Genomic DNA, 24,649 nt, shown 5'->3' on the forward strand with positions numbered 1-24,649 from the left:
GCAACGATGGTGACGTTGACGCAAAGGCCTCCTGTAGAGAATCGATGCGTTTTTGTAGGAAAAATATCAATCTTTCCAAACACGTTTATAATCACTCGGCTTGCGCTCACTGTGGTAAAAATCGGGAGACTATTCGAGCAGTTCCGGGGGGAAGATTGCGTATGAGGGCAGCTTATGCCACATGGCACCGTTCAGAAGAGAGTGAGCAACGCGGAAATGCAGAGGAGAGATCACAACAAAACACAAATGGCCATTAATTAAAAGTACAAAATGATGGGTTGTAAAGAAGAATGTCGGAGGATTTCGCTATAAGCCCCGGGGAAGAGGGAGACTGGTTTTCCTTTGCTAAATAAGTAAGGCAACGGGTTGGCTTCTTTTGATTCCTGTAAAACAAATTTTGGTTTTCATGAGATCAACGGCGATGTGGGTGACAACTGATCTCCATACGTCGATTGCTCCACTGCTCCGAGTGGTAAGCAAAATGTGGTAGCACAAGATAGATTTAAGTGATGTAATACGTGTTGTTGAATATGGAATAGAGGTATTTCTACAAAAAAAAGCATCGATCTCGCTAACAGGGTGCCTTTGGTCCAACCCCCACCCACTGGAGGGATGAAGATTGTAAAACGCAGCCTAATTTTCGTTGTAGTGTTCAAGCTGTTGGGGTAGTCACAGTTGTCTCTTTATTATAATTCGCGAGTTCATTTTGTTTTTGCCGTACCGTTGAGAGACAAGAGAGTAGTGAGCCCTCTGCTTTGTCGGAGTAACCAAACAGTCCACTGGTACAGGGACTCCTTCAAGAATCCTCAGGATGAAAGTCCACACTGGACCTCAATTCAAAAATGAGAGGCATCCACAAATAAAGATAGATTCACATTAGCTAACCCCAACACGCAGGTGAATCAACCACCTACCCCACCAATCCCACACCTACACTGCCGGTGAAACCTTGCTGGTGTTTGAACCTAGCGAAGATCAGATCCATCACATCCCGGAACAATCACAAACTGATTATGAAGAAAATCAGGTGAGATGCTGAAATTTGATGTGTACGGCATGCGCCATGCACAGGTTAAGTTATCTTATTAAAGGTGGCATACTGGTCAAAAGCCTTTGCTTCGAAGTAGGGTTAAGCTGTGGTGCTTACTGGAGAGAATGCATGCGGTTGAATGGTGGCCCAGGTGTTGTATGCTGTTCAATAATTGTTGATAAAAAAGTAGAAAAAATTAAATGTAAAATAATTTGGGAAATTGTATTTGGAGAACTGCTTGATAGTAGGAAAGGTTGGGAAATGTTAGTAGACAGTGTACCCGTACGCTTCATGCATTCAAACATTGCAGTTTCGCCTTTGCAGCTGTAGGAGTGAGTACTGTACTCTCGGTATCCTATCCAATGTTGGTGTCGAAACTCTATACTCCTAAGCTCAACTCAACCAAGACTCCCACTCCCCCTACTGCCCCTCAGGGCCAGACCCACTGGCCAGAATCCCCTTTCTACGGGGTGGAACATCAGCAACCAACACTCTGCTTCAGTGCTCTATCCAAAACACAAACCCATGGGCGAGTTTTCCACGGCGTGGCGACGGAAAAGAAGAAATGAATGGTTGGGATATGAATTGTTAAAACAGATAGTTCTAGAAGATGTTTTAAGTCAACATGAAGAGTGTCAAAATTAACCCTATTTTTGTTTTAATACGTTTGCAGTCTCACTGTGTGTGGTGATTTCATCAGTGTATGTTAATCATAAGAAAACGTTTGATGTAATCCTTCATCAAAATGTTATAACTTGCTCCACCTTTGAAACAGCTTCCTTCTAAGACAATGTCACCTAGGTCATTAATTGTTAACCAAAAGCCAAAAAGTTAATAAGATTTAAATGACAAATAAACAAATGAAGTTTGAAGCTTTTGTTTTAGGTAATGTGGGTTTTTTAAAGCTCAAAAGTTGGTGCCAGGCAGGCATTGATTTAGGAGCATAATAGTCCTCCACAGTCAAATGTGTACTCGCATTCAGGTGTGTCTTCATTCTGGTTGTCTTGCCCAGAATTCCTGATGGATGCAGTCCACCCTACTTATTAAATATATTTCAGTCGAAAATGCATCACAATATGCAAGTTAAATGAGTTGAGAATGCAATTTCATGTTGACCTAAAACATTATACATATTTTGCCTAGTTGTGGAAGCAACAGCAGATGATATTAGAAAAGACCTGGGGCCAGATTTACTAAACAGGGAAAATTAGTGTGAGAATGCAGTCCCATAAAAGCAGCAATGAAATTTACCAGGAGCAGCACAAATTAGTTTAGGGTCACAAGCAAGCAAAGATGATGATACTCCGGTATGGGTAATCTACTGTTTTTTGGCTGTTAAATAATGGTACACATACCAGTAAACTGAATACTGCAAACCTTGGTAAATCACATTGGTCAATTAATTTAAATATTCTCCTCCCATAAATTTTGTGTCTGAAATGGAAGCTTTTACAACTGCATATGCAATAAAGTCAGCCACGCCTTTTCATTAGTAATTCCTTTAGCAAGTTCTGGCAGTAGTTTTTAAATGCCAAAGGAGTTTGCGCTGGTACAGCTGTTAGTAGCGGCCCTTCGTATGGTATCTGCAGAAATGTGTTTTAAGTCCAGCTGCTGACGCCATGCGTCCTACCCCTTTCTAGGAATTTTCCCCCAGATCTGTCCTCTTTGCTAACCAACGCCGAACTCAAAGAACACCACAACTTCATTCCTGAAAGCAATCAATCAACCACGCCTATTACTGAAGATACTCAACCTCTCCTAAGTCTTACCTCTCCTCTAGTCTCCACTGGCTAAGGATCCCACCCTCTCAAGGATGTGTGGCTCCTCCGCCCTAATGCAAAGCGTCCAATATGGTCGAATGATAATAGGTCTTCTCTCAACTTTACCTGTGGACTCCAATATTGATACCCCTTGGGCCGCCAAGGTCACCCCAGGACTGAAGGCTTTATTTGTGGTCTATTCCATATTTTTCTGACGACATGGCCTAAAGGAGCTGGTGATAGCCCTTTCGCAAGTGCAGAATAACCTTTGTTGGAACCCCTGGAAGGGATGAAGCTTGGTTCTACAACCACGCAAGTGGAAATTTATGGATTTTTCTCCATCAGATCCTTTTCCCGTATCAGCAGTTGCAAGACTGTGTCTAATTTTCTCCAGTCCTTTTGGATGCTAAATCCGCGTCCACCTTCGCGCTTGCGCAAGAACAAAATATGCCTCGGGAGGCTGATACACAAGGCTCAGATGGACATGCAACCTAGAAGACACTGCACCAAAAAAAGACTCTGTGCCCTCTCTTGCCGAGGGCTAGCGAGAGCTATGCGACATTCTCGGATCGCATTTGAAGCCATGCGTTCCGCTCCTTTGTCCAGCACCGACAGCAACCATTTTAGAGACATTGTAGAAGCCAACCGAGCAGAGCCTGTGTGATGCTTCAATACACTGAGGACAAAACCCCCCCTCCACCCCCAACCAAACCCCCCAACCACCCCACCCCTAAATTCGTGATGTGGGACCCACATTCTAAAATAAAGGTGTAAGGTCGCTATGCATATCGAGATTATTCAAGGAGAAGCAAGTATGGTCCAGCTCTTATGCATACGGTGCGGAGCTCGTACCTTGCCAAAGAACCAAGACAGGATCTTGGTGCCGCTAATCTATCTAACTCGTGCACAAACAACACCTGCCCACCGAAATCCAAAAGGCTTCCTCCTCCACCACAAGACTTCATGCACCCCGCATCTTGCGAGAGCAAGTGGTCCCCGCCCCACCGAGAGATTTGGCAGGAACCTTTCGGAGTTTCCTGCCAGAACGAGGTGTTTTGCTGGGTGATGGGAATCGTTATGCCCCAGCCAAACTCGGATTACATGAACACCTTGTTCTGCATGAGTTTCCCAAAAACGGAGCCCTTTCCATCCACATGGGGATGGGCCTCTCACTCCTAGCTCATGCACCGCACCCTTGCTCGCTAAAATCCCACCGAATGGTCTGTGGACTACACACACCGACATCCCACATATATTACCTCTGCAGCCACCCTCCAAGTGTACCCATCACCACATTGGGTCACCTCCTCCGAAAGGGGTTACCATGAAAAGGCCCCCCCTCAAGTCCCTCCGCGCACCTTTACCTGAAGATCCAGACGGTTGAACCCAATACTCCGAACAACCACCACGTAGCCCTTCTCCCCCTCATTACGACATTCGCCCGATTGCACGCACCTCAATGAACAAGAACATTATCCCCCCCGCCCTTTGGGAAAAAAGAATCCCAGCTCACTACCCAGAGCACAGGGCTTCCTCCCACTTGGAGCACAAGGCATCCACCCCCACACCCTGTTCCGTGCCCCTCACCCTGGGGCACTATCCAGCTCCTAGGCCCCTTCGTAGCCACCACTGGTCCGTCATGAGCCGCCCTTTCCAAGGGCCAAGCGACCTGGCCCACCATTTGGTTGACCTCCCAGATTTAGGGGCCCCTTTTATCCCCCTAAAAGACCCTTCTTGCCTCCGCATTACCTGAAGTGTGTCTTTGCTCAGGTGTTTAGTGCATGTCACAGTGAGCTGGTAAAGAAGTCCAAGTGCAATTGGGTTATCAGCAGACCAAGATTGCTGTGGACAGTGACACGAAGGGGGATGGTGTTGAACAAACCTTTGCAAGATCACCATAGGAGAAGGTGCAATTTATTCACGTAACCAGGGGCATGGAATCAAGATCGGCAAAAACTCTTGAGCAAGATCCTGTCCTTTTCCAACAAGATGAATTCAGGAGCGCACTGGAGCAGAGAAATGGAAGAAATCTGGCAAGGAATGCTGGAGGAATGAGATGGAATCTGAAGGCAGACAAAACAAGAGGTGTTATTCTATTTCATTTCATTATTCTGCTTTACTTTTCTATAGTTTTTTGTGTCTAGTTCTATTAAAAAAGTCAAACTGAAAGGTTAACGATCTTTCCCTTAGTTGGAATTTGTGTGTTGCATGGTATCTCGCGTCATATGTTTGCAACGAACTCAATGGTTTTTTGGATCAACATTTAACTTAAGGTTGATATTTAATATTTTTTTTACTTTCGAAGTTAAGTTCTGCTTGATGACTCAAGCTCATTTCATGGTTATGCACAGCTGGTAGTTTTTGTATCTTATTTTGTACATGTTATTAAATGTAGCCCTAACAGGTAGTTAAACTTCGGTTATCGGCTTTTAATATACAAACAGCAGTGTAGAGAAAAGTAATCTTACAATTTTGAGGTAAGGTCCTGAGGTGTACAGAGACAAGCCGTTTTTTGCCAACAATGGCAGAAGATGCAGCAAGAAAACGAAGTTGTCGGGCAGAATCATCATGGCCTCCCTCAGTTCCCTGAGGCGTTTTACTGTACTGACATAAATAAATTATGTGTTTTGGAAAAAAACAAACCACGGTGCCGGAGTGCAGCAGTCCTCAACCATGATGTCTTGTGAGTCTTTTGTGTTTTTTTTTTTTTTTTTTTATGTTTTTGTGTTTTTTTTTTTTTTTTTTTATTTTTTGCTTTTTCACAGTTTTGCGAACCACCTTTCATTCATCATAAAATACGATCAACATTTTACGCAGAGGTTTTCTTGTTTAAAAATGGCTAGAACTCATGTCGACTATTTAATGACAGATTTGTCCGACATCGTGTTCTAGAACCAAAACCATAGGCTTTTTACCACATTTAATGTAATTCTAAATTAGTTAGTGTTTTGAATGGTTAATGTAGGCCGATTTGTAAAATTTATAAAAAATGTAAATCTATGTTACTGTAAACTGTACAAGCATAGCAGAGTTATCAGAATCTATAGTGTATATAGTCAATTCTAGACAAATTTTCACATCCTCACTACAGTGTGTTCTGGGGTTGATCCATTCCAGCTCCACTTCGGTTTGCTGTTTTCCTGCTTAGTGATCCTGGACTTAACACTTCTCTTACATGCTAGTCCTGGTTTGCGATGAATATTTTTGCTTAATGTGTTACCCATTTGCACAATTTTATAGTGTTTGTCAATTTAATTTTATATGCAGGCGGTTAGATTAAGATGCAAAAAAAAAAAAAAGAAAAAAAGAAGAAAAAAAAAAAAAGGGAAAAAAAGAAAAAAATTTTTTTTGTCTGAGCAAATAAGGACTTAACTCAAGAGATTACTCTGATCACACTTCAGTTATGTGGCAAATGTTGCATCACGCTGGTGCATCTTTCTCTGAAATAAATGTAGCATAAAAGACAACAATTATGTTCCTCTGAATTAAATGTAGCATATAAGTAATTTACACAGTAACTCTTACCTCTAAAATTAATGCCCAGCGTGGTCTCACTTAATTTAATGTCACTCATCCCCGAGATCAAGCTGTGGCTGATTACATTAGGCGCAGATGGATGTTAATGGAGTCACACTCCTTGAATCAGAAAAGGGTAACAACTACATTGAACAACATTTATACAACATTGTAAAAGTGTAAAGTAAAAAGAGACATCCTTGCAGCCTTCAAATCGGTTGCATTTAGATGTTTGCTGGCTAAAAAGCAGGATTTTCAGAACATAATACCAAAAAAAAGCACAAAAGGTAAAACATTTCAGGACATTTTGAAACTGTTTTTTCCCTCAGTATCTAGATCGTTTCGTGTCTTCAACTTTCTTTCCTTAAAGAGAAAAGGAAACAAATGCTTCAATTAGATGGCTAATTGTACTGTAAAACATGAAATACCAAAAACTAGCTAAAACAACCAAATCAGTGCTGCTTGATAAAATTAAGTTGTCCTTTATAGTTAAGTCATAAATATTTTATTGCTTATATATTAGACTGCTTAAAATTATAAAATTAGCATTAAATTGCGAAAAGGCCCATTAAAGCTCAGAAACTGCATGAAATTTTCACATCTTCGTTAAATCTAACCCATGGATTTTCCTGTTCATGTTCAGAGCAAGTTTTTAATTTTCTTAAGAAAAGAATGTTCTCCAAGCAAGAAAACATCTGGTGTTTGAGCCAACTTTCAGAGGAATAGGTTCGCCCAAAAAGAAAATTTTCCACTCATTTACTCTCTAATGGTGTTTCCCCATCCTGTATGAGTTTTATTCTTCTGTTGAACATTAAAGAAGGATATTTTTGAGAATATGGGTAACCATAAATGTCTGCGACGCCATTGGCATACTTACTTTGTTGTTTTTTTTCTTTTGTGCTTGTTGAAGTCATGGCTATCAGCAACTGTTTGCTGGACACCACATTTTTCAAAATATTCTTCTTTTTTGTGTTCACCATACGACACAAGATCATACAGGGTTGGAATGGGACTAAGGGGTGATGTCAATGATGAATGAACTCTATCTTTAAGTTCTTGCATAGTGTTCACACCAGGTGTTTTTCAAACTCGCTTTTAACCCTCTGAGATATATCCTTCTGTAAACATACACCTGCTTTAGAGGTGTCCTTTCATTGACAAAAGCAGATGTTCATGAAGAGAAATGGTTTAAATTGCATGTAGAAACGGCTATCAGTAAAACACCCTAAATTCGTAAACTTATCTTAAGATCATTAATAGTTTCCAGCCTATACATGTCTGGAGATTTGGTGGCACTAGGAGTTAATTAACAAACACCTAAATCCCGCTTTTGCTAATTTAACGTCATACTGAATCTTTAAATTAAACAAATCCACTGGTAATTGTTCAATTTTTACAAACTTATGTGTACAAAAATACACACTGATAATGGGAAATTAAAGTTATCGTATATTCCTTAATGGTTTATCACAGACCTTTTAAATTAGGAGTTAACACAAATTCTGACATGTTAGAGTTTAGCATTGCATCACCATTCAGAACCAAAACCGTCACTCTTTCATAGACATATGCGAAGTTTGTTTTGAATTTTTAACATATTGTTAAAATATAACGCGAGTTTAACATTGAAGGCCCTCCAATAGTTTAGAAAGTTAGTTTCGGATTTTAGGTCTTATCTGTCGTCCCTTCAATGTTCAGTAAGATCCGATTTATGATCCCTACTCCGGATTTTTTTCTTATTTTGTTTGGCAGGGAATGTATATATAGTAAATCATCAAAGGTATAAAATATTTGGCGCAAAAAAAAATATTGTTTTGTAATATGCAATTATGAGATTAAACGCCGTGTGTCATTACAACACATGTATGGTATTACATTTTACTTAATACCTAATAGAAGTAGTGTAGAGGCCCGTTTTTTAATTATAGTATATCTAAATATCATAAAATACGCTACACTTTTTAAACTTCTCAGCCAGCACCGAAGATGACGTTTACCAGTGATCTTCTGAAGTCATCAGCTCTCTCCTCCATTTATTTTACTTAACATAGCCTACCTTTTTTAAACAGTATTGAAGGGCCACGCCCCCATATGAGAAGAGCGCGTGCAGGGGGTTCATAACAGTGGAATGTTTTGTTTTTCTAAACGCGTCCATGCAAAACTTCTTACCACAGAAGCGTGTGCTGCGTGGGACGCCATCCATCAAAATTATCCGCCCTCGGACATATTAAAATAAACACTTTAAGTGTGCTCATGTACCAAGGTTTTTGTTGTTATTTGCATTTAAATAGAATGTTTTAATAAAATGTTTTTCTCTTTATTTATAAAGAGACACAACACACACACACCACACGACACTATTAAAAAACAATGCAATTGGTCAAGGAGCAGTACCCTTTTAAAAAAAAAGATACTAATATGTATTTTTAAAAGCACCATTTTTGGTGTAAATAAGGTACAAAGATTTTGTACCTTAGGGTGCATATATAATATTAAAAGCATAATTATCAATTTATAGCTTTATCTTTTTTCTCTCCCCTCCCCCTTCTGTCACTTTTGTTGTTGTTTGAACCCAATCACAGGTTGTTTGTTATTTTTCCTCCCTCTGTCCTATACCATCAATGTATGCACGATCTTCTGGTGAGACTTTCTCTGCCCAGCAAACCGAGTGCTTGAGGGGACTTCCAATGGCCCTTCTGTATCCCCGACCGCTTGCAAATCAAGGTAAGCACTTGCACAAGCACACTCAGGGCATGTGTTAATCATCCATCATATTATTTGCAAGAAATGTAAATTATATCAGACTCTGCGTCTAAGGTATGAGCAAAGCAAGGCACTCCGAAAGTCAGTGGTTCATTTTCTGTGGTAAAATGCTCAAAATATTGGCATGTTTGTCTTATGCAAATGGACGGAATATGACAGTAGTCTAAACTTGTAATGTTTTAAAAAATATTGTAAATGGAGGGAGGTTCACTGGATGATGTGCACATCATGGTTAAAACCTTTTATTCTCCTCAAGAGGCCTTCCAGGACAAATGCAATACACCAGTGTAAAGTTAGAGCTCTACCTCCCTCTGCTGGGACAACTGATGTTACTAAGATGGTACTTTATTGCTATATCCAGGTCCTCCTGGGTTGGCTTGGGTCTCTCTGGTTAGAGGTATTTATGTGGGGGTTCTGGTTTTCTGCTAATGAATATGCAGACAACTATGGTGCCTCCATATTCAAAGACGATGGAAAAATATTTCTTACATATTATATAGACTCCGGATTATTACCATATCGGGCCGAGCGTAAGTGTCTAAGCCAAGAACTGACAATTTCGGGTTATTGCTCAAAAGAGTTGCACACAACATAAAGGTCAGGTATAGGTATATAATAACCTTTTAACCAGTTCACGGTTGACGCACGCCGATGGAGTGCAGCTGATCCAATAATCAGCATTTCATACCTCACAAAGATAATGACGGCCTTGGGTCTGCACTATTATACTGGATATACCATGTCCATGGCTTGTTTGTATTGATCCTCCTGCATAATTGACATTACTGGCGATTGGACCTGACAAGCTCCCATAATTAGCTTTAAAATAGGCTAGACTGAAATAACCATCAGATGTCGTCGTTACATTCCAACTGTCTGGTATAACCAGCTTTGAGTCAGCTGTGATTTTAAGTGTGCGTGCTGCGTGGTACGTGAATTGCATCCTGCTTTTGGGGCCTATTAATGTTTTTTTTGGTGTGTGTGTGTTGTTCTTAAGTGAGGTTAGCAGACAGATACGTTTTTATCTGAATTTGGGTCCAGTGTTACAACAGCATTGGGCGGATTTTTCGGGCTCGTGGCAGATGGTTTGCCAATACCCAGTAAATGAAACACAAGTAAACTATTCGTTTAATTTAGTTATACCAGAAAAGCCAATATCAAGCCAACAAAGTCGCTTAGGTTACTGAACCTTAAAAACAATTACAAATCAACTTGAGGGCTCGGGCGGATGTAAAGCGGAGCACCGCAAGACGGTTTTGTGATTATCTATAATCTCCTAAAGGTCGTTTTTATTTGATTTTATTTGGTCAGTAATAGAGAAGGTGAATTAAAATAAATTCCCTGTTCAGAAACGCGCACTAAATAGCGAAATTGCAAGACCACACTAGCGGGGACATCACAGTAGTGTTACGTGGGCGTTAATTGTGCGAGAAAACTTATTTGGCTCAGTGTAGTTTCAGCACCGTGTTCAGAGCTCGACGAGAACAAAGGCGGGATTAGCCGTCCCTTGATATCATGCAGGACCTGTCCAATGTTATCATGCAAACCTGACAAAACGAAACACTCAAAAAAAGCAGTAGCGAAACCGTACCCCTGTTTATCTAGATACGCTTCCTTTTAAGATAAAACGTGTTCATCTTGTTTTGTTTTCAACAGTAAAAATAAACCGTGGCATATTTTTTAGATTTGTTTATGGGTCATTGGCTCTTCATGAAGGAACGGAGTATTATTATTATTAATTAATTAGAACAGCCTAATCTATGTAATCATCGTCTACATATGATTATTTCCATCCTTTTCCTTTTCCCTTTAATGTTTGCTTTAGATATTTTTTGGCATACGTCTGGAAACAAATGTATTGATATATTATTTTTGGCAAACCTTGTTTTCGCTTTTATAACAACATCCTTAAATCAAAAGAGACATGAAATCATACTGGTCATTAAAGGACTCTCATCTATTCAGTTTATATCTATGATGATTCTCCAGTAATTGTGAGAATAATAAAATCATATAAGAATTAAAACAAATTGTAAGCCTTTTTTTAGATATGCAGTTACCATGAAACAAGATTTTGAGTTACATTGTGATGACTATTAATACTGATTTGTTGAGCTAATGCCAGTTATGAGTATCTAAAATAGATATTAGTCAAGGGATATTTTGTGCAGATGCGTAAATTGCGGATAAATAACGGCGCGTATTAGGAATAAAAACCTGAACTAGATTTTCTTTTTACCTCCATAGTAATTACAGTATAAATGAACGGGACGGCTGATTTCTATGTGACAGCACCCAATGAGTTTGTGCGGCTGCCGCTCTTTGAGGAAAATATAGACCTCCCTTACGCGAGTAAGCAGAACGGTTTCCACACCCCGAGGGATGGACGGGTAGATGGACAAGTAGGGGGACACCGGCTTTCGACGTCCCAAAAGCTACGGAGTGTCAACACCGTGAATACAGGCTCCAGCATTCCTAGTGCGTCTTCTTCACAGCCTCTGCATTAAAACGTGAGTGAAATTGAGCATTTAATTTGCATTTGTACTTGTATTGATTTCATGCATGTTTCTAGTCCACAGGAGAGATAATCTGAGAGAGGCACACAGAGAGACAAAAACCAAGACGATTTCAAGGGTGACAGATGCACGGTATAAGTTTAAAGGTAGCGTGGATGGTCGTTCGAAGCCACCCGGCTCTCATCATCTCGCTTTAGCTGTGCTACAGCTAGGAACTATCAAAGACACTATCTCTGTTGCTCAGTCTACACCTACTTATCGACCAGACCTCGACATCACCACGGGGCTGACAACATAACACTACCAACAGCCATCCCCTTGGCGCTTAAACAACCCCCACAGCACGAGATGAGAGACGCAGGAAGGACCAACCGAGAGCGAATTTTCGCACAAGGGACAACAGACGGCTCTGGTAACAATACTTGGAATGCCCGTGTTCCTTGTCACCGTCACCGTATTGATTTAAAAGGCGTGAAGTTGCTCGTGAGATAGTTGCCTGTTTTTGTCTCTGGCATGTATGTGCTTATGTGCAGTTGCTTGTCGCTGTGACCTAAGTAGCCCCATTAGGCTCGGCTGATTGTCCCTTCTCAGTGTCGATTATAAGCGAACGGATAGCGATGGGAGATTAATATCTGTGGCTTCATATATTTTCTATGTATTTCAATGTGTTGCAGTCTACTCGTATGCACAGAGGCTCGGAAGCACACTTTCTTTGATTCTACTGATGATAGCATTTACTGCTCTTAAATTAGTGAGAAATTGACTGATCACAGTTCGTTTTATAATCATGTGTTTTCGGTCGACTACTTTATTGTAGGCCTTAAATTATTAATATTTAAATTGATATGAATGCATTCAGTTCAAACGTTATGCTTTAGTGTGTCCTTCAAAGAGCTAAAAATTAGAATTTTTTTAAATATATTAATATTTATATAATAAAAGACGGCATTGTTATATAATACTTATATCCGGCAACCCCAGCACACAGTCTTATACGCATTTTATTCACCTCAAACATTAAACGTTACGACTCGTTTTTTTTCGACCTTTGTTGGCACGACTAATTTTTAATATAGGCTTGCTAGCTGTATACTATATTGTATACTCTTTAGAAATGTATTATATCGTCTCATTGTGGTTGTGCGAATTGTCTTGCCATTGCATAGACAAATCGAAGCCGTTACGTTGAGCCTGGGCAATCTGACAAGGGTCGTATTGACGCTTACTACTTTTGTGATTAGTTGGGGCTAGCCACTTGGAGATTGGCGATTGTGTCTATCGCGCTGACTACTGGCTACTATAAGCTACGTCCCCGCCGTATCGCATCGATGCTGAGGACACAAAAGGACACAGGGTCCAGACGATGTGGTGGATAAAAAGTCAGCTATCAGAAAGTCAGAGAAAAAGAGGTTGAGGAGCCTGTAAATAACATGTTTTTACATGTACGAACAAAGTTAGTAGGTTCAGCTGGGTTTGAAAACGCCACCCAGCCACGCGCGCACCGAAATGACTTGAGTTACATAACCTACACGGAAGAGTTGCCATAGCAACAGGCTCCGAGCAAACAATCTCGCCGGTGCGCGGACGAGCCGCCCCGCGGAGCGTCGGTCCGCACGCTTTCCTCCGTACGGTGAAGATAACAAGTCCTGGTGGTTTTTACATTGACCCACACCCCGTAAACTCCACTGACACTTCGTTTCTTTGTCCACTCCTGTCGCGCTCCCTCATCGCTTCAGTTTAACAAAATACACACACAAAGCATTGTGTCTTTTTACCGACAAGATCTTCCGAAGGGGGGCTCCGGTTGGGAGAACAGCGCAGGTCTGCTAGTTACATGTAAACGCACAAAAAGAAGAATCAACTTTGTTTTGTTTTGGTTCCGTGGATTTGGTGTGGCCTTCTTACAATCCCCCCCTTCCCGTTCGTACACAAACATAAATCTTGTTCCGGGAAGTAAAGTAGTCAAAAGTTAGGGCGATAATTGCCCGTGGCGTTTGCTTTTAACAAAAACTAAACAATTTTTTTGTAATTCCACAGTCTGCATAGCGATGGTATGCCAGTTGCCGTTTCACCAAAACCCCCCCTTCCCCCGGGTGTTTACCATGCGCGACTCGGTCCCCCGATGGTCCGCTACCCGATCTCCAGTGCTGCCAACCCAGGGGCGGGCAGTCGGTCGCGCGCTAGTCCCCTAGGAGAAAACTGTCTATCCTGATGAACGGAGGGCCCGTGACTTTTTCCCATCCAAGCTCCTATCATCTCCTATCAGTCTGTCCATCCTCGACTTGCGTAATCTCTGGAGGATAGGGACCTGAACCCAATCTTTTTGAGCAGTTTGGGAAGATCGTATGAACTTACTGTGTAGCACTGACAAGTACAAAACTGGATATGCCACACAAGGTACTTAAAACGAGATTGATCGGTGCAGGCTTCCTATTTGAAGCCATGTGTAGGGGGCCGTCTCTACGGGGACTGGGAGAGCTATAACTGGTGGTCCACTTAAGTATGAGCTTACTGCGTCTCTCATCAATATATCTTGATATACAGACGAGAATCGCTCAGTTTTATGTAGCATCTAGTGCTTGTCTTCTCCATTGATCAGTGGGGATGGTAACGGTGTTTAATGTGTCGAAACTATTAACCTTTAGTTTGTAATAGCATCATTTCCATCCTATTCACTTGATGGTGTTCCACAAGTCTAGCTTCTCGAGATAAACATCTCTATATCGCGGCGGAAATGCTCTGTGTGTCGGAAAACAAATGTTCTAAATAAGACGTTTTCCCATTTCTTAGTCACAAGCTGTCCAATCGCTTTTATGTCCTGCAAACACTGCTTGTTATTCATGGTCTGGCTAACGTGGTACATTTTATTTTTACATCCACGTGGTATTCTGTGCTCTTTTCTCATGATGTGCGTTCTTGACGTACTGTGCGAGGGAGTCAGCACTGAAGGCCCAGAATGCACTGCACGAGCAGAAGACGTTGCCGGGGGTGAGTTGTCGCTGTTAATAATGTGAACGGGCTGTATAAAAAAAAGTCAGACAAACACTTCCATTTGCCTTTATATAGCAGACTACATATAGGATAAATCTTTTATCATAAAGCTCTTCTAACAAGGCTGAGGAACATGAAGTCATTTCTAAAAGTGGAAACAACACATTATATGGTTCAGGAGACAGGGTCTGTGAAAATCTGTGTGTTGACTGAACAGACTTTAATTAGGTATGTAGGAGGGCACACTCCTTGAAGGCATCCGCGATCGTGTCGCTCTCAGAAGTCGTTGATTAGCTGTTAGGCCATCTGCCGTGCCAGCGCCATGACAGGCAACCTGTAAATTCAGAAACCTCCAATATCTTCATCTTTTTAATGCTTTTTTTATGTTTTCATGCATAAATTACCTACTTTTTCAGATTTGCCAGATGTACAGGATCATTAAGAGCGGTGTTGCGAGTCGAATATGTACTTGACGTCAACGTCTAAAACTTGAGGATGAGATCATATGGTCTGTTTTGTGATTTACAGGCAGGAACTAAAGGCATAGTCCTCCCAAAAAATGAAAATTGTTTCTTCATTTATGCCATTCCAAACCTCTATGACTTTCTGTCTTCTGCTGAACACAAAAAAGATGTTTTGAAGAATGTTGGTAAACAAATTTTGGTTCCCATTAACTTCCATTGTATTTTTTGTCCATACAGTAGGAACCGAAGCTGGAACATTCTTCAGAATATCTTCTTTTGTTTTCTAGATAAAAAAAAGTCGTGCCGGTTTGGAATGACATTAGGGTGACATCAAGATGACCGTATTTTCATTATTGGGTGGAATATCCCTTGAATACAACTATACGCTTGGTGCTCGCGTGATGTTTTTTTTCCTGTTGATTAGACTTGGAGCAAGCAAACCTACAGGGAATCTTTTGCTTCCCCTCAAATTCTATTTAAGCGAGTTTAATTTGCGCTAGAGGAAGCTGCGTGTCATAAAAGACGAGACACAATGTGGACTGAGCGGCCAAACAGAAGCTTCTGGTGCTTCTGAACAGACTCTGAGCCAACTGTGGTCCCACCAGACATAGGCTAATGAAGGGATATATGGCTTTATTGCTCCGTATGTCACATCACGTAACATCAAATACTGGTTGAGTAGTGTTAGAAGCGACAAAATTATATCAAAGTGTGAGCAAAGTAAACCTCGTTCTGCCTTGGTTTTAGGGAATCAATGTTTAGATTCAATGTTTTTCCTTATGGTGAGTAACGTTATGCACATGTGTGCTCGTGAGTAACTCCAGAACAAATCCCATTATTAGCATGACAGTAGTCTGACCTTTGCCGACCTCTCCAGGCGCAGATCGCGGGTTCCCCTGTGCTTATCCCCTATCGCCTTTTTCTCCCCTTTCGCTATTTTTCTATTAGTCTAACCCCCATCACCTAAGGCCTGGTAAGACGGTGTTCGAAACCTCTGCTCCATGGATTGTACGACGGAACCACACTTTAATTAAGAACAACGTGAGCCCCCCTCTCCCTAGAGCGAAATCTCTCTTCCCTCTTTTCCCCTCTCGGTCTCTCGAGTTTCTTTCTTTCTTTTTTCACTACCTAAACGACGCAGACGGCCCAGCTGTGTGGTGTGATTACCAGCTCATTGGCACCCTTGCCTTCAGAGCAGGCTGTAGTTCCGCCCCCTATCCTGTCAATTCATCCATGCGACATCGCTCCCATCATACGCTCGTGTGTGTGTTTATAGTGCGTGTGACGAGTGAGATAGGAATTATAAAACCACAATGAGGGGTAATGACATGAATCATAAGATAAGAACGAAATTGCTTGGAACTCATTCCACCTTTTTGTTTTTTTGCTCCTCATTCTTTGTTCACAACGTACTCCTGCCCAATTCAGATTTGTTTTTCAGATTTTTCAGTTTGTGCCTTGTCATTTTGCGAGTGATGAAAACGTAACCGCTTGTTCAAATGTGGTCAGAAAAAGGATAGTTCACCCAAAAAATTACAATTCTGCCATCATTTACACACTCTCATGTCATTTCAAACCTGTATAACTTTCTTTCTTCTGCAAAAAACAAAAGATATTTTGAAAACTGTCTCAAGGTTTTTGAATGTTAACGAGTACCAATGCTGTTTTGGATTCCATTGACTTTCATTAGTGTTATTTTACTATTATTTATTACAGTATTTGTTAACATTTTATTCATTTATTTTTATTTTTTTTCTTGCTTGTTTTAGTCATTTTGTTATGTGCTTGTGTCATTTTTATTTAAAATGTTTATATTAAGCTTTAATTTATTTGTTTTTTAATTTCGTTACTTACCAAGGTTAGTTACCATTTCTTTCAATTAATTTTATTTTATTTTTAATTCAATTTACTTTATTTCAATTAACAAAACTGACCTGTAATAGCTTTAGTTTTATTTAATTTTCACAACAGTCTTTCACTGTATTGGACAAAAATGCTTAAAACATTCTGCAAACATCTTTTGTGTTCAGCAATGAAAGACGATTCAAAACATTCAAAGTGTTTTGGGTTTGTAAAACGTCATATTATGCATTTTTAGACTACGTTTGTTTGTTTGGATGAGGAACCAAATACTGACAAAAACTCTAATATTCTAATTGTCGCTAAGGTTGAAACTGATAAAAGATCAACTGAGAGCATGAATTGAATGGAGAGGTCGGAAGACAAGGGGTGGTGGCGTTGAACAGATGGCAATGGCTGGAGTGGCACCTGGCCTGATGTTAATTCAGGTGAGAGGCACGCAGGCGTATTGTTCTAAGAGTAATTGATCATGTGCTACCCTGTATCTCCCTCTTTTCTGTTTTTCCTCCCATGTCTCCACTTCCTCCTTCCCCCTCTTATCTTTCCCCATCTTCCTATCTCACTCTCATCACTCTCTTCCTATCGTTTTCCCATGCCCAACGTTTTTTCTTCACATCTGTTTTATCATCATGGCCCCAAAAACAAAGCGCCGGGTGTCGTCCAAGACACTTCAGCCTCCTGCCCGGCTCGTCGTTTGTTGCTTTTTAAATTCCGGCACCAGCCCCCAAATGCACATGCAATACCCTCAATCTCTACTCCCGTTTGTTCCTCTGTCCATATCATTGGCCACATCACCAAATTCGATATTCCCTTTGGTCTTTCTCACCGCTCAAACAGCAGCTAGTGAACTACAGGGCTAAAATACTGGATGTATTTTGATACACAGATCGTTGTTGTTGGTGGTTTAATGGTAAAAGTGACTCACGGATCCTATCTAACTTCATTTCAGTTAAGATAAATATCAGCTTTCCCCCTCCTTCTACACCGTTGAGGTTTAGGTGTTTTATTTGCTGTTTCAGACCAGCTTTACTCTTATTCCTGCCTCAGCCATAAAAATCCCGACAAGAAGCAGACGAGTCAATCAATCATGACAGAACCCAAAGTAAAAAAATAGTGGTCCTGTTTTGCACTATTAATGTTTGTTTTTACTAATTATAATTTTTAGTCCACAGGCATCAAATTACAACCCAATCCCTATCAGCACTAGTGCTTAGTGCTTCCATTGGGATTATTGATCGCAAATAATGTGGCAGGTTAAACATCTCTAATCTGAGGTGTGTGCATACACGATTTTGGAATTTTTGGTTTGTGGGACATTTGGTGCGTCCTGAATTGCGTGTTTACAGAAGCGTCTGTTGTGCCTTGTGTTTGTGGGGGAGGGGGGGAGGGCAGGTGTTATCAAAGAGAAGTGGGATGAGGTGGGGTGAAAGAGACGTGTCTGGATGTTTGGTGTTTTGTAGTTTTAGGACAGTGCTCATTCTTGATTTTCTGTTGTAGTATGTTTAAGTGCAACCAGAAGTCAAATAAAGAATAGGATTGGTGGTTGTTTATTACCTTTAAAATTTGTTGTCACAAGTGCACTACGGTTCACATTTAACTAATGGTTTGCCTATGCCCTTGTACATGTATGACATGTAATCTCGATAAAAATCCAATTGGATTCTGTTGGTGAAGAAAGGCATTATTGCAAACTCATATGAGTCCTATTTACACAAATAAACAACAAGAAGCGCTCATATCAGACTTATCACGAACTTATTCATTCAAATGCTAAAGTTGCGTGCGCATAGGATGTTTTTCCTTTCCCATAGTCCCCTGCGAGATTAAGTATATTGTGACCTTAGTTGAAGTGTCTATTGCTCCACATCCCAGACAGGATGAGTCCATGGTTCGTCAATAATTTGACGGGTTACAAGGGGTTCCGAGAGCGCAAAAGAGGGAGAGAGGGAATTAGTCTCATTAAAGGAGAAATTGGGACCTGATATTTGAAAATTGGGTGAAAATTGGGGTTGGGGGGTGAATTGGGGAAGGGGGAAATGAAAGAAAATTTGACAAAGAGCCATGGGTGGTGGTGGGGGAGGGGCAACTTTTTGAAGGGTAGGCGGGCGGACATCCACGAGCTTAAAGCCCAGACGTCTGCTGAGCTTAGTGTGTGTGTGCGCACCGCATGTGTGTGCCTTGGATTATTACACACACTCCGTGGAGAGCAGAAAATTAATCTTATTGACATTTATCAACTGGTGCACATCAGATTTTTTTTTCACTCACCTCTAACCATTGGAGACACAAATACTCGCTAATGGTCCCATGTGTCCTAACTTTTTTTTGGCTTGCAAATGGTTATGCTGCGCTTTTTCATCCCTGCCTGTTTACACATTTGTTGTAGTGTTCCAGACAGAGAGGCTCAGACCTTCGTTATAATAAGTCCGAACACAGATCCTCGTGGTCCATCCTACTTCTCTCTTGATTTGGTTGGTGGTTTTGCTGTCACTGCAACAAAATCATGCACTCTAAAGAGCTTTGTTTGCCGGTGGTATCTGTCTTCTTTCTGAAGGTGTCCCATAATCAATATGTTTTCTCCAGGAAAACCCAATAAAGGCACTAAATAGTAATATGGCATTTGCAGATTGTCCTTATGAGTAAGTAAAGGGTCTGTATCGAATTTTCAAGTTGAAGTGCCCATGAATGATTTTCTAAAACATAAATAAATAGTTTTTAACAAAGGCATTTGTGTTTCATCAAAGAGGTCAATATTCACCTCGTTCAGACATATTGTGTGTGAAATACATAGAAATGAAGGGGTTGTCCCCTTGAGATTCTCCATTTAAAAGTACACAGCTATCTACTGTAAGGACTAACTTTTTATTGGTTCATTTTGGTAAACACTTTGATTAATAGGACCAATTCTCATCTAATTAACTAATTCCTTTTTGTTTTTTTTTTTTTAAATTTAAGTCATGCCCAGTTAGTAAGCATATTGGCTGTTTTATTATTTACAATGTAAAGCAGTTATTCTACATGAACCCCTATTGTACAATCCCTATTTCCTGCTAAAGACTTCCCTCGCCTTACCCAATACCTAAACTTAACAACTTAACTACCTTACAACTATAAATGCAGCAAATAAGTACTTTAGTGAAGCAAAGGTTTTGTTAATAGAAAGAAGTGGACCTAAAAAAAAAGCTCCCAACGCACTAGATAAAGACCTAGCAAACAAACATGCATTATTTACTTTTAGAAAAGCAGTGTTGAAAATTCCATAGCTTTCCTCATCCACCTTGGGCCTTTGGTTCCATGTAAAAATATAAATTAGCACCCCCCATCGCAAACAATAGCCCAGCATCACACCATGTTTGACTGGCATGGTTGGGGATGTTTAGCATATCAAGCATTATTGCACGCAAACCTCGGTCATATTTGGTCGTTTTGCTTGGCAAAAAGCAAAGTGTTTTGTGAATGTGCTACCTGCAGAATTTTGCCATGCATATTGAGTTAGCAAGCCCAACCAATGCATATCTCACATTGTTCACAAGCAGTGCCATTTTTCACATCCCCCCCCTGTCCCCCCCCTCCCTCCCCTCACCCTGTCCCCCCGTCCATCTGTTCCCTGTTTTTAAGACAGGCGTCAGTGCTGACAGTTGAAAAGTCTGTGTTCCATTTTACGATTGCAGTTTGCTTGAGGTCTAGTGACTGACACATTTGAAAACACGCTCATTGATTAGAGTATAATGTGATAATCTCCAGAATGAAGATTTTCACCGGAGCTTTAATCGTCCAGGCCAAGCTGGTATTTCATTGTTTTAAAGGGTAACTGATATGAACTTTCAAAGCAGTATTTACAATGCTATTTAAGTGACTTTTTTCGCATTCTTACTAGCTTGTCATACAAAAAAAAATTTTGCAGTTTCGAGATGACACTCATAAGAAGTATTAATAACGGAAATATTTGGTATTCAGCACGCTGTTTCTGTCTCTCATAACACAGCAAATTAACTGCAGAAAGGTGCATTTAAATTAAATGGTGACCACTGTGTGCAACCTAAAATGTACATTATACCTGCATTGAAGCATATGCTAACAATCGATCCGAACCACTTCTTAACACCGCACGCTCTTCTCATCTTCCATAGGGTACCGCTTATCGCTCTCATTGCTTTCGAAAACTGAGGTGTTGTATATTAAAAATGTAAAAAATGTTGTGTTTGCGAGTAAAGAAATGTAAGGATGCTTAAAAGGAGGTTTCTCTTTGACATGTTGAATGTGAATGAAACTACACATGTCTGTTGTAACAGGGTTCAAAAATTGCGGTAGGATAGATAGAAGGGCTTAAGAATATCCTCAATAAAAAGGAGAATTGGGAAAGAAAGCGAGTGGAATATCTTGGTGTGGGTTGTGTATTGCGTTGCCAGGGTTGATTACGGTCGCGGATTCTCCCGTTTGCCCATCCGATGACCTTCGCGGCAGCAAAACAGGGATCTGTGGTTGCTAGGGAACAACCATCTGAATGCGAGTGGCCAGCATTGCATGATGGGTACAGGGGCAAGATTGGAGGAATAGTCCTTTGTGTAGATTTTGTTAAAAACAAAAAAAACAAACCTTAAAAATTTTTTAACATCTGCCACACACATCCACATGGACCATTTCTGCAGGAGAGGATCCTCTTGGACACGTGTAGCGATGTCAAATCACACAAAACCCTAGTCATCTTCTTTTCCATTGCAACAGACGAACCCCTTTTCAGGGTAATCATTAACCAACAGCCTGCCTTGCAAGCGGCATATTTCGTGGCTGCGCCTGAATGAGTTGAATGATGAATTGTGATCTGTATTTTGAAAAACTTACTTATGCATCAGCGACCGCCAACACCACTTTCCCCGGCTTTCCTTTGAATTTCGTGTGAATGGACAAAGTGTGCAGCATTTTGGGTGTGTCTTCACAGTTTGTTTTTAAGTGAGTACAAAAAAAACAACAAAATACAATACAAAACAAATAAAAAAAATACAAAAAACAAAAAAAAAAAAATAAAAGCTAGGTAAGTTTTGTAGTGTCCAAACATGTGGTTCTTATTTCTTATTAGTTTTTGAGGAAATTTACAACTGGAGGGTGGCGGCAACAGTAAATGATGTTCAGTTGGATTGAATAATCTATTGATTTAATATCCCCTAATACCACTCACGGGGGAAGATCCCTGGCCTCAGATCAAGGCGGGGGAGATTACGTGTGTGTGCTCATCATGTGTCAATGATGTTTTTTTTGGGGGGGGGGGGTGGGGCTGGCCGAAAAGACGAATGCATGAACGGTATGACCTGGTGGGCTTTTCTTTCAATAGTGCATTTAAATGGAGTCGACATTATTACCTAATATTTTTCTCTATTTTTTTGTAAGCGTAAAATTACATTTTCCATGGCTTGCAAAAAAATGGTGAAAACGCCGATTTGAAGGATTATTTTATTTGTTACTGATGTATATTACATTTTTTTCTATACACGAAAAATACACACTTTGTTGGTCTTGTTTTTTAAATCAGTTGTTAGTTAAGGATTTAACTGTACTTTATTAAAAAAATATAATGAAAATGCACGTAGTTTGGTTAATGTCATGGGTGCTACTTGAACTACTGCAACAATATTAAAACCCAGTTGGACATTTTATGAAAGCCTGAGATTCCATCCTCAGGTTAAAGGTAGGCCTATGATTTTCCGTGATGTGCGGAAAACACAGCACTAGAATTGCACGTACTCCAAACATCTCAACACTGTATATTTCCTGATACCAGAGTCAATAAATTTTGATGGATACATCAATAGTAGGGTCAGGAACACTTTAATCAGATGTAACGAGTAGTATCTGTAAATATTTAGCGTAACAAATACTTTGAATATGAATTTGCAATTTTCTGCACATCTCTGTTTGCATGAAGTTGTAGCCAACATTACTTTAAAGGGGAATGGTTATAATAATTGTTACTGGTGTCCATCAATCTTTTTTTATTACAAAAAAACGATGATGTTATATAAACACTGTGCGATTCATTAAATTGGATCAAAAGTGACCCGTAAGACATTATACCTGAGTTACCAATGGTTTTATTTATTTAAATAACTCCTGTTTTTCTGTTGAACACTGAGAATAATAATAAATGTGCCCTAATCACCAAAGATATTAAGAAGGTATTTCTGTGAAGTTCATGTATACTACTGGCTGATAGAATATCCGTTTTTGTGACAATCACATATAAATAACTTAGATTGTAGAATATCTTCAAATAGAATAAACAGTTTTTTTATTTAGACATTGTAATAATATTGTCAAAATTACTCTCCTACTCTCCGCTCTCCCTGAGAACCAGAAAAAAGCTTTGTGAATTTAGTATTTTTTCATGTCATTACATTTTGAGAGCAATAAGAAAAACGAAAATACCTTTTTGACAAATTTTATTCAGTGGTCTTGCTGTTTTCATCGTAGAGGACACCAGGACTAAGCTTTTCTAAAAATAAAATGCCATGAATAGACATGAAAAGGCAAAAATTTATACCATGCTTTGCACTAGGATGATTATGTTATAAAATATATAACAAAACATACCAAACTTTGTATAAGGATGATTCTCAATTATGTTATAGAAGATATAACAAAATGATTTGATATACCATTTTGCTTCATGCAATATGCGTTTCAAAATTCCATAAACTGGTTTTCCCATTAAGCACAATGTTATCGATACACTGTATCTACTTTGCATATTAAAATGCTGCTGAGACAGCATGTTGAAAAGAGAAGTGTAATAATGTGAGTAGTAATTGGCCAGAACGAGCCCTTTAATTATTAGTGCGGTTATGTTTATGGAAGCCAACAGGTTTCTTTTTCACCTAGAAGATGATGGAGAGTCTTCACTGTCTCTGTTGCTTTGGCAACCGCACCAGTTACACCTGCTACTTTTGTCTCTCTCTTTCCATTCTCATAAATACATTCTCAAAGACTCACTTTTCATCCGTTTCGATCCTTCCGTCGCCCTCTGTCTCACTTGTTCTTTATTTCCCCATCAGTACCTTCCCCTCCCCTCGTCGTCCAGGGCAACCTTGTTTACCTGCTGGGTAGCTCGTCTCGCCGTTGTCATGGTGACACAGGGTTGGTTGCCGTGCCGACCTGAAGTGGCAGTGCCACGACTCACTACTCACTCATGTCTCTCTCTTTCTTGTTGTCTCTCTCCTCCCTTTGTACCTTTTTCTCCTCACCCTTTTCTTTTTGTTCTCTGCCGCTGTCTCTGTTTTTCCTTGCTGTAATCCTTGAAGCTCCGTGACTCATCACAGTGCAAGAAAAGATATGAATAAAGCTCCTCATGTGAAGCCTGTACCACCCAGTGTATCAGAACAGAAGTGATGCTATCCAGTATTTTTTGGTTTGATGTGCCATCTTCCTGTTGATGCATGCATGTGAAATGAGCGTGCGAGCTGTTCCTTTGTCTGAACCTTGATGTGAGTTGGCTTCTTTCCGAAAATGAAACTAAAATGGCACAGTCATTAACCTAATCCATTTTGCTGACCATTTCAAAGTGCTCATGCAGTCAACAGTTGGCCAGCAACCTGCTGTGTGTTATATACACTCAAAAATAAAGGTTAATGTCATAGAAGAGAAGAACCTTTGCATGTTCAACAGGAGGGCTTTACTTTTCCTCTTCTGATGAATATATATTAGGAGTGTAACAGTACACAAACATGATGGTTCAATATGCACCTCGGTTTTGACATT

At 40.2% G+C, this 24,649-nt stretch overlaps 1 pseudogene; it reads left to right on the plus strand.

Annotated features, from left to right (window-relative positions):
• LOC122144665 overlaps nucleotides 1-24,649 on the plus strand; it is a 36,892-nt pseudogene that overhangs the window by 686 nt on the left and 11,557 nt on the right.

Source organism: Cyprinus carpio, unplaced genomic scaffold (genome assembly GCF_018340385.1).
Source record: "Cyprinus carpio isolate SPL01 unplaced genomic scaffold, ASM1834038v1 S000006749, whole genome shotgun sequence".
Taxonomy (NCBI): Eukaryota; Metazoa; Chordata; class Actinopteri; order Cypriniformes; family Cyprinidae; genus Cyprinus; species Cyprinus carpio.